The following is an 11,691-nucleotide window of genomic DNA, read 5'->3' as shown; positions in this document are numbered from 1 at the left end:
GTGCTGCCGAGCGCCGCCTCGGTGAGGCGCGGGGCTGAGGCAAGCGGGGCGATGGACGCTTCTCTCTCGGTCCGGCGGCTCTCACTGGGAGACCTAAGGTAGGGAGAAGAAGGAATTTGGCTTTAATAATGTCTGCCTTGCGATTTATAGGTGACTGTCACCCTGCTTTGTTACAGTTGCATGTCACGTCGACGCTCCTAAAATACCGAGGTAAAAGACAAAAAACTTCTTCATATGGTTGATTTTTCTCACACGATACCATAACTCTTCTGAGGTGGGACAGTGTGAGTGCTGAGGGTGCTGATATTACAAAGAGAGGCCCATTCGCCCAGTGCTGGGCTCTGGCTTACGCAGAGCACGCTGTACCTGAGCAGGTCTGTGTGATGTGCGGAAGAGCCGTCCTTGTGCACAACGCCTTGTCCTTCTGTAGCCAATGGAGGGATGGGAGTACAGGTCAGACAGTCCTGCCGCCCCTCGCCTTGAGTCTCATACCGTGTGGGTCAGGAACCCCCTGCGTGCTGATCCCGCAGAGCACTGAGCACAGGTGGCTCTGGGAAAGCTGAGGGAGTGTCTTCATTCTGGAAGCCCTCCTGGTGTGATCTCAACTGGAGCATGGTTCTCACCCTCAGTGCATAGAAACCAAGCTACTGCTGCCCAGACCGGATGTGGCTCTCAACCTGCCACCCCAGGACCTGGCACTGGGATAGGGGTCGGTGAAGGATTCTTGAATCAGTGAGGCTGTTCCAGCTGTATCTACTCGGTAGTTCTGCTTTTCTTTCACTATTTGCATTAGTGTTCCATTCAGAGCAATCTGAACAAATAGTTAAAAGCATCAGAAAGAACTAAGGCAAAATAACAATAATAATAATAAAAAAATACTGGAAATCAAGCTTAAGACAAACAAATCCAAGTTATTTGTGCTTCTGGCCTAAATGTTGCTTTCTTATAAATGTTGCTATCTTACCTTATACAAACATTTCCTGATGAATCACCTTCTCTAGCTAGCAAGAATTGTCTCTGATCTCGGAGTATCTCCTTTCCCTGCCTCACCTAAATCTGGCCTCATAATGACTATGTCTGATGTCCTAAGATGATTCCTTCTTAGGTAGGCAAATGCCTGCTGTTAGACAAGATAATGAAAGAGCAAAATGTTTGATTATTCTGCAAAGATTACAAATGACATCTGTCATGATGTAACCTTGTTTATGAAACTCTGGGGGAAGAATGTATAATCTAAAGATACATAAGATAAATCCTCCAGCTCTGAATCAAACAACTTCATACTGAAGCTGAGAGCCTCCGTGCTTCCCTCCATCCTTTTTCCTGCTCTGGATGCTAGCCGTGATACTGGAAGCACAGATGACCTTTCACTGAAGCTCCAGAACACCTTTTGTGCCACCTTTGGATCTGTACTCCACTCAGCACGCCATCAAACTCTGCACGTGCTGCAGAGAGGAACTGCTCGCACATCTTGCCTGCCTACAGAGGTATCTGTCAACATGAGTTGTGACTAGTTTTGGTATTTGAAGGGATAAAGTCAAAAATTGTGGAAAAATTATAAAGAAAGTGAAGGCTACTAACCAAAGGGTGATCTTTGAACATCCAGTTTGAACTGGGGCTCAAGAGGTCCATGTTCACTCTCTAGCTTGACCACAGACTTCTTTTTTGACTTAGAGGGAAACATGGAAGTTGAGGCTTCTCCTGCAGAAAAGAACAGCATTTTACACAGTTGCCCATCTTTAGGGACTACATTATAGGACGAGAACTTAAGATCAGTTAACATGGGTTCACCAGGCAGGTGTGACATCATACATTTTCTTTCTGTTACAGAAATAGAATTCCCTAGAGGGACATTCATACTCCACAGCTGCTTTAGGCTGTTACAATATCCTTTTCAACACATGTTGGCAAGTGCATGTTTCCTTATGCCTCAAGTCTCAGTGCTGCTGAGTATCTGAAAGATCTCACTTGCATATGTAGCTATGCTTTGTGAACTTTTAAAAGTAGAGATTGGCTCTTCCTATATGTTTTGTACTGAACTTGGCCACTGAAACTCCATTATTGGATAGGATATATAGGAGCAGCTGTAATAAAAATAACAGCACAAAAAGCCCAGCATAGATACTTGAACAGTCACCAATACTGGAATATGATTATTGCTTTCAGCCCTAGGAATCCTCCACCACCAGGACTTTTCAGCCAGTAAGTACATTGCAGATAGGAAGCAGCATGAAGCCCACATGAAAAGATCTACATAATTAATGCTAGCTCAGGTCTTTTACAAAGAATTTCCAAAATACAGCTCAGAAGAGAACCAGCCCAGTTGACTTGCTACTATATGTGCTTTGATGAGAATAGTAGAAAAGTTAATGATAGAGATGCAAATTGTGTTTGGTAGAGTTTATTCTACTAAGTATAATGTTACTAAAAGCTGCATTAGTTCAGCTCACAGCAGAAATAACAGTTGTCTTCAGCATCCAAAAGTTGGGCCAATCAACTGGAGATGGGTGAAAAGAAGCAGCTTGTGTTCCTCCTCTTTATGCTTCATAAATTGTTTAATGTCCCTGTGCCTTTAATTCAGCTGTAAAATGAGCTAATACTTACTGCTCTGTCTAGAACACATTAGGATTTGCAAAGGAAAAGAACACTTATAGATGATATTTATATGTTTTATTTTTCTTAGATTTGGCATTACCATTATCAATACTGAATGCCTAGAATAATCTGTGCAGCAGACAAAACTACTTTTGTCAACTAAAAGTAGTCTGTCACCACTGAGTTGACTGTCATGCAAATGCATGTGTCTATCTAGAGGAAGCTAGATCCCTCCCTTTGTGTTTGAATTATTTCACAGTGGGGTTTGATTGATTGCTGTTCCTGATGAACACAAAGATCTCTTCTGCTTCCTGAAAAGTAGCAAAATCAGTACAGTCCAGGAGGGCCCTAGGAACTGTGATTCATTTCATATAGTCCATCAGTATGCAGTATTATCAACACCCAGGTGTTAAATAATTGAGTCTAAAAAAATAAGGAATTTGGCTTAAAAAAAAAAAAAACCATGATCTGTAAGGCCATCTATAGAAGCTTACTTTCCCACTTTATGTTGATGAACATTGCAAGTGAATTGTAATTGCTTTGCAGGCAAGGTTTTCATTTGGGTTTTCATTTCTTATTTTTACATCTAGAGCTTAATTGCTGTTAGAAGAAAGCTGCCAATGTCACACTTTCACTTGACGTTCAGAACTGGCACTTTAAGTGGCTGCTGCTGGCATTTATTGAAAATACTTACTACCCTCTGGTGTGCACTGTGTTTGAGAGAAAAATGGGTTAGGAAAATAAATCACATTTAGCAAAGAATCAGCAGGGTAATTTTATGATAGCATGACTACCACACTGTGAAATTACTGCTAAATAATTTTATCATCTATCTAATATCTAAGAATTTTACGATGTAACAATTATGTTTTGAAAGCAGATGCTATTGTAACTGCCTATGTAGCTGTAGGGTCCTGCTGTAGCATGTACTACTATTGCTGCATTTTAAAATTCCTTGTGACGCAATGCTTCTTATTGCCACAGGTTGTAGTGCATTAATTGGTGAAAAGAATGGAAGAAAATTAGCAAGATTTCTAACAATTGGTTCAAATTCCAGCACAGCATCTTTGTGCAAGAGCAAACAGAGCAGTAGAGCCTACCCTTAGTTGTTCCTAAGAAATAACCATTCTTTGATCTCACAGCCACGGGCATAACAGTTTAACTTCTACTTCTGACTACTACTGCTGGGAATATCTTGGGGAAGTGCTGCCCATAAGGTATGGGTTGGGGTATGAGACAAAGTTGAAGAAAATTCCAGCCCAGGAATGAGCAGGTGTCAGTGCTGATGTTCCTAAAGCAAATACGGTTACTCTCTATTTACACTGTTAGTTTTCTCCAAGCCTGGACTGTCTTTTTATGCAGTGGTTAGCATTGGTCCACAGTAGTGGTTTCTACAGTCTCTAGAATATTTGCAAAAATAACACAAGATGAAACTATGAATATCCAAATGGTTGTGCTGGGCTACTAGTTCCTACTGCCTTTATGTGAAGCATAGGAAGTAACTGATGTTGCATGATGTGACACTGTTGTATGGAGTGTCGATCAAGTAGCACTGATGATGCACAAGAAAGTGCACAGTAAATATAATATTGCAGCAAGTTCTAAATGTGGATCCAGTCTTTCCATCTTTGTTATTTAGTTGATTGGACAGGTAACTGCTCACATGATCCAGACTGATCTCTGGTCACATAAAGACTTCTGCAGGTTTGGAACTCTATTGGCTTCCAGGGAGTTGCTAATTCACAAATTTTATTCAAATCAGAACAAGCATCCTTAGGATTCACGGATAGGCTCCCAACAGACCAGATACCTTACCAATTTGTGGCAGGTTCTGGCTGGCTTGTTTCAATAAACCAGGCTACAAAATCCCCAGTCTGTCCCCTGGGAGGAAGCTGCAGTGATGAAAAACAGACACATCCTCCTGTGCACTGAAGGACCTACAGAGGACAAAGCATAATGTGTGAAGCACAGGCTGCTCAATGGGCAGATGAGAAGTAATGCTGCTATCAAAAAACGCAACTTAGTGTCTTATCATTGGAATCTTAAGGCAAAGAAGTGCTATGCACCAATTTGTTCTTGGTGGCGCTGTCCCCTTTTAAACTGCGTTGATCTTTGTTATCAGTGAAGACCGTATACCCTTGACTGGACAGCCAAGAGTGTATTTGTTCCAAGTACTTTACTCCCCTGGTGTAATAGCTGGCACTGATAGATATTTCCTTAATTTTGGAAGGCAAAGGTGAGCACAGCGCAGCCTAATTCCTGTGACGCAATGTGTACTCATTGGCAGTGACTAATTATAGCACAGAAAAACTACAGGCTTCCCCTGCTGAGGACAGAGTACATGCTCTCCACAGCACGACCGCACTCTGCTCTGACTTCTTCCTGTGTCGTGGTGCCCAGTGACATCCCAGTAAAACAGCAGTTTATCATTCCTCCTCAGCCTGCTGTGTACCTACAGCTGGAGATTCCTGAGTCTGCCTCCCTTCTTCATGGCTAGCTCACAGCAGGTCAGCTGTGACTCAGTGCACTTCCAGACCTAGGTAGTTGGCTATTGCCTTGAAGATTTTAAATTACTTTCTCACTTACCCTTTATCATACTGTTGGAATTCTGTATGAGTCCTGCACTTGACTCCAGTACAAGGAGCTATGAAGTTGGTAAAAAGTACATGCATTTTTTAAAAATCAGTTTATGTTTTCTAATCAGCAGTGAGGGCAGCTGTCACAAAAAGCAGGTGACAACCATACCATCTCAAAGCTTACAAGGTTTAGTTACTTCACAGGAAATGCAGGCTTAATTAATATAAAAGGTAGAAATTAAATGAAAAATGAAAAAGAAATGCACAGCAGTTAAGAAGCATTCATCTTGATCAGCATGCCAGGAGAGCGCTCTTGGAAAATAGGAAAAGATCTAGTCCACTTTCTTTCTAGGGCAGAAAGTCTTTTATTGAAAATTATTCTTGTCACAAGTGTCTACAGTAAGTTTATTAAGATGTTTGAGAACATTTTAAACTACTTTCCCAGGAGGAACTTAATTATTTTTCTTTTTTTTTTTTTTTACACTTTTATGCCAGTTTGATGCCTGAGCAAAATGTGATTTTGACAGCTTAGGGGACAGAAATGTTCTAATTATTTGGGAAACAGGTACAGTATAAGTGGGTGCTACGCATCATCCCTCAGATTGCCTGTCTGATATGATTTGTTACTGTCAAATATCCTAAACGATGTAAGGAGGATCATTTAGTCTCCAAAAACCTCTCTGCCTAATTAGAGCAGTGTTTGTTTTTCTAACATGGGAACTGAGCAGGGATCATAAAATCACGTAACAGACCTCCAAATATTCAGAAGGGACCAACAAAGGATCTCCCATTTAAATTGATATGACTGGGCAAATGAGCATCTCTAGATTCTGCTACCAAATATTTAAACCAGTATTTTTCACAGGGTTTTTTTTTAATCAGATGAAGTACCATTATTGAATGTGGAAAAAAAGGGAAGAAATTGCAACCCTCATTGTCTTCATAGAAAGGAACTGACATTTATTGGCTGTAAAAGTGACAAATTATGTTGTATTTCCTGAGAGGTTGAAAAGCATGCTTGACCTTGAAAAATAAGTTCTCAGGAGTGGAGAAGCCAGGTTGCCTTTGCTTTATATTGTGCAAAATTTTCACTGAGGTGCCATCATCTGACCGTGTTTCATGACTACTCTGTGTGTCACAACCCACTCACTCAGAAATACTGCGTGATCCATCCCTGTAACCATCATGATGAATGGTGTAACAGCTGGCTAATTTCAGTACTGGTGATTTACAGTCACCAGCAATATTTCCCAAATGACAGTAAGACAGCAAACTAGAATAATATTCCTTCCTTCCCAGAGCCATAGTTGTCTGTAATTACCTGGATATTTGAGGTTTAAGCAAGCTCTTGGACATTTTAATTGGGACATACCAGAAACTGAGAAGATCAGCCAAATCTTTAAAAATGAGATTGCTCAAGAGGACAAAAAAAAAAAGAAATAAAATAAGTCACAGCAACACAATACTTGGCTAGTTAAATCCATTGTTTGAATACACAGCACATGCTCCTGTCAGTTCAAAGACAGAAGTACTGAAGTACTTTCGTGGAGTTTCTTGTTTACTTAAATCATTATTATACATTTTGCCAATAGGGCATCAAACAATTAAAGCTCTGCAGTGTACAAGGTTATGTAATTTTGCCAGGGAAACATAGCCATATTTTATATAAAACAAAGAAAAAAGTCTCTAACTGAAAATATAAAGTCAATCTGCTATCTCATCTGAAGCGTAACATCTGTTTAGCTAGAAATATGCAAACTATTGACCAGAACTTTAAGAGGCAAACTATTGCCTCTAATGAAGAGGAGATGGTTACTGAAGTTCTGGGGAGTGGGCTCAGACAGAATCCTTGCCCCTGGACTTCTGGACCTGCTGGTGCTCTCTGGGGAAGCATCTCGATTTGGCTAAGAAGAGGGGCTTTTTATGCTTCAGTGTAAAGCGCACAACCAATGTCCTAATTAGCACAGGCTAAATAATTTCCTATACCTAATCAAACAATGAAATTTGAACTTAGAATACAGCAAGCCGGCATTAAAGCCGGCACTTCAAATCGGCCAACCCAGCACGTTCTGAAGTCTGACCAGCCTTACCTATACTAAGGAGTCATTAAATATGTTACCTAGCCTGTTTGAATAATAAACTTTAATCCTGTACATCTTGCCTGAATTTTACCTCATATTAGGTAAATTGTTCAGACCATTTGTCAAACACAAACACTCCTTAAAGACTGTGGTTCGCTGTGTATGTTTGCATCCTAGAAGAAGCATTAGAGGAGCAACTGAGTTAAGGTGGTTTGAATCTGACTAGCAATCACTTACCTCAAAGTGATAAAAAAATAGCCATATCTTGGAAGGGCTACAGACAGTCCTTTGATATCTCCTTTAGTAAACACAATAGGCCAAATTAAGTACTGCTGCAAAAGTGTGGTCAGTTTTGGTAAAAGCGTTAACTCCTGCAGCCTCAGCATTCAATCTGAAGGCAGCTTAAAGGGTCAAAAAAACAGGTGTAATGAGGAGAAATAATCCACTCCAAAGGCATAAAGTAGGTCATCATTAAGCATCTTTTTGAACTGATGTAACTCATCCTTCTGAAACTGATAAAACTCTGATGTGCTCCAGAGAGGTGCTTCACCTGCTTAATTAAGCTTGCTTTAGCAACTGCGCCTAACCTCTTAGCCCTTCACACCCCTGCTTTAAGATGCTATTTTGCCATACGTACACGTGTGCTTGTTCATGAACGTAAAGAATTCATACAAATGAAGAAGGGTAATGTAGTTAGTAAAAGCATGGCAAGAGTACTTATCTATTTTCCAAAAGTAGCACTGTAGTTACACCATGCATATACTCATCTGTTTCACTCATGAAGTTTCATGCTTAATATCCATAGGGCTGAATTGGCACAGAAAATAAACATTCTTGTTGACACAAACTGCTGCTGACTTGAAAGGAGCATCTGTGTACCTTTGGATCAAATGGTAGTTTTGCTGGGAAAAAAAAAATATGAATACTCTCTATGAATAGTGATAAATATCCTGTAGCAATTTTCAGATATACCGTTGTTTAGGTCTCTGCAAGTAATAGAGTGAAGTTTATGTTGTCAAAACTTACTTCTTGTAAAATAGCCCTCATCTTTTCCCAAGGATTTCAAGGAACAGGAAAATCTTCAACTGAAAAAGACTATATTGTCACAACAAGACTAAAAAAGTATTAAGCAATGAAGTGTTAAGCAAAATCCTGAAGGCCAAAAGATGCAAGCCGTGAAACTTTAGCACACCATTATTCAACAAAGCACTCAAATTTTTCCCTGGGACTTGTGTGTGGACTTAACTGTTAGAACTTACAACTCCTTGCATGTAGCAGCAAAAGCTTAAAATAATGTTTTGCCCCACCACCTAGCAGTGAGACAGAAAGCACTACTATACAACGGAATGGTGGGATAGTTTAGAAATAGTTTCAGTGAGGATGTCAGAGAAGTTGTTGAGAAAGAATAGATGATGAAGAGTTGCCAAGCTGGAATACAAAATAGCCTTTTATATTGCTTAGAAAAGTAACTGCTGCCTAACACACTGACCTTGGCCTGGATTGCAGATGTGGAAGGGTTTTGCTATGTCTTCTTCCCAATATAAAGAGAAGCGATGGGCGCACAGGTAGCCAGGGAGCTGAGCATGCACACAAAGGCAGCAGTGACAACCTTGCCATCTTTTGTGAAGAGGAGAAGCCCCCAGCTATATAGGAAGGGCTGCTGGTCTTTGGTACTTAATACACAGGTTAGATGGAACCCAGTGATATCTCAAAATTACTTTTCTTCCACTCTCTGGCATTTGAGTTGGCAAGCTCAGCCTTTTTTACTTGTTGCATTAAAAATAAGCAATCAAACTATCTTATCAACTTTTCTCTGTGGTCTTACTCCTCATGGTCTCCACTGAATCAGACAGGACCTCAATAAGGTGAGTTTTGCTCAGACTAAAAAGAGATTTGTCTGCAAGCGTAGTTTATGGTAATTAGGGGAAAAACAAGTTGGACAGGATGCTAAAGAGAAAATTGAGGCCTGGTAATATGTGCAGACAGGGAGAGCTGTTGTTTTTCATCTTCTCAGTGTTTTGTTTTTCAGCAGCAGAAGCTGTTGCCTTTTGCTTCCTCCAAACAGGAACTAATAATGATCTACCGTATGGACTAATAAGAAGGGTGTCTTGCTTTTGTCGAAGCTTTTTTTTTTCTGAAAAAGAAGACCCTTTTCCTGTTGTGTATAATGAAGGATTGTAAGTGGAATGCTGCTTGATGGGGTGCTTGGTTGCTCCTCCTGTTTCTAAGACAGGTAGAAAAGTATGCTGAAATTTTAAAAATGACTGGTCATTTTACAATCAAAGTGAAAAATCTGACACTGATGTGCAAGCAAGATACACTAAGCTATAAACTAGGTCTGGAATGCTTTTCCCTTGAGTCCTCTCTAAACTGAGAGAAGTGGTATATCAAGGCAATCTCCATTCACGCTTGCACTGCTGGACCATCACAAAGCAGCTGAAGAAAACTGGCAAAACTCCCTTCAGAGGTTGCTGACCACATGGCTGTAAAGAACCTTGCAATGCTATATTTAAAAAAGAAATCAAATTCAAATCAGCTTGCTTGTTGTGGGTATTTTCTGCAAACTGTTTATTACCATGCCAATATCTCTTTGTTTCCAATTTTTTGCATAATAAACTTCTGAAAATTTAACTCAGCTTCACTGGTGTATAAGAACTAGACATGGCAGACATGGCTCTATTCAACCACTTGTGAGAATTAGCTTCCAAAATCAAATTAAAATGAAGCAAACCCAAATAGACCAGGTAGTCCCACACTAAGTTGCCACACCCGTTCATATTCAGCATCCATCATCTGTGCCTCTTGCATTTTACATTACTAATATGAGGTATCTCTGCAAGTAGCATTACAGTGCACTTACTACATATGGTAAAGGTGAGAAACTCGTTAAATATACGGCACATAAATATATTAAGATTGCAAAGCCTAACTTACATAAGTGTTCATACTTCAGTAAAAATTCTACTTTTTTATTCATTTCCAAAGCTGAGGGGAAACTACATGATTTTTATCTTAGAGTCTGAGAAAAAGGAGGTGAAGGTGAGAAGTACAACATTCTCCAAAGAGGACTGTGTGCTGTGACTTGTAGAAATGGCCATAAGACTATTTTTCATACTTTAACAAACATTATTTTTAGTTTTTTCTCAATTGTATTTAAAGGTAAATATTTAAATTTATATACATATATATATATATAAACAACATTGAGCACAATAAAATATTTCTCTAAAGAGGTATTCTAAAGCAATATATGTAGACCTATTCCTGAGCATTTACAGTAATGGCTGTAAAGAAGGACAATGCAAAACACTGATGGGTTTTAACACATAACTGCTGAAATGCATGCAAACACAACTTGATTTACCAAATTAACAATACCGTTGTATTAAAAGAGCAGAGAAAAGTACACACTTTCAATAGGATGTCTGTGCAGTTCTTTATTCTTTTTTATATAGCAAAGTGCCAAAGGTAAACCAAATGTCTTTATTATATATGGAGTCACTTTGGAGGTCATTAGCTTCAAACAATAATTAGAAAAGTACAACTGAAATATTACTAAATATCTAAAGCTCCCAAGATAAGAATAAAGAAAAAGGGACAGTGTAAGCAATTTAAAAGACAGATGCAATGTCTGTGACAGAAACACAGCTGTACTGGTGCTTTGGAAGACCAGCACTGCCTAAACCACACTGAGCAAAAAACAGGAAGGTGTTTTGCAGCATTATTCTTGATTAAGATAATAAGAACATTAACAGAACAGTGCGGAGCTGCACTTCCTGAGTATGCAGACAGTACCATGAAATAAGCATCAAGTGAAGGAGCTTTATAATGTACCGCCTCCGCCGAGCTAGTCATAACTGACATACAAGGTAGCAAAAAACCAACAGCAGCGCTATCAGTCCATTGTAACGAATGCGTTGGTGGGTCGTTGACCCTCAGCCCGGCCCTTTGTTCCGGGATCACCGCTCCTCCACGGGATTCCCCTTTCTCTCCACGGCGCTGCGGTGCCATTTGCGGCACACTGCCGGGTGGGCAGCAGCACCATGAACCTAGGCCAGGACTGCCTTATTTTACGTTTCTGCAGGGGCGGAAGCGAGCACGCGCAGCACTTATTTCTGCAGCAGCGAAAGGACACAAGTCCGGAGAGACGCGAGATGCCCGCACGCGGAAGGATACCGCCGCGTCATCGCTGCGATGTAGGCCCAGCCGCCGCCATTTTGTCCGCGCAAAGCTACGCCGGGCAGGGCGGCGGTCCGCCGTCTGTACCGGGGGGGTAGGGGGGGAGAGGGAGGAGCGGTACCGCAGAGACACCGCTCGGCAGGCAGGGCTCAAACCACCCCTCCCTTCCTCTACGTCGGTGCGGCTCGCGCCCACCTCTCGCGAGAACCCGTCCCTCCCCCCCACCCCGTTGTGGGGGCGGAGCCACGATGCCCCCAGAC

At 40.8% G+C, this 11,691-nt stretch overlaps 1 long non-coding RNA gene across 1 annotated transcript; it reads left to right on the top strand.

The window, feature by feature from the left end:
- Nucleotides 1-7: 7 nt before the first annotated feature.
- LOC104910734 lies at nucleotides 8-10,354 on the top strand. The gene is made up of 2 exons (XR_793373.2): nucleotides 8-98; nucleotides 177-10,354. It is a non-coding gene; the product is annotated as an uncharacterized LOC104910734 (long non-coding RNA).
- The last annotated feature ends 1,337 nt before the right edge of the window (nucleotides 10,355-11,691 follow it).

Source organism: Meleagris gallopavo, chromosome 4, assembly GCF_000146605.3.
Source record: "Meleagris gallopavo isolate NT-WF06-2002-E0010 breed Aviagen turkey brand Nicholas breeding stock chromosome 4, Turkey_5.1, whole genome shotgun sequence".
In the NCBI taxonomy this organism is placed as follows: domain Eukaryota; kingdom Metazoa; phylum Chordata; class Aves; order Galliformes; family Phasianidae; genus Meleagris; species Meleagris gallopavo.
Note: the sequence above shows the minus strand (reverse complement) of the source record. Positions and strands in the feature narration are given on the sequence as shown.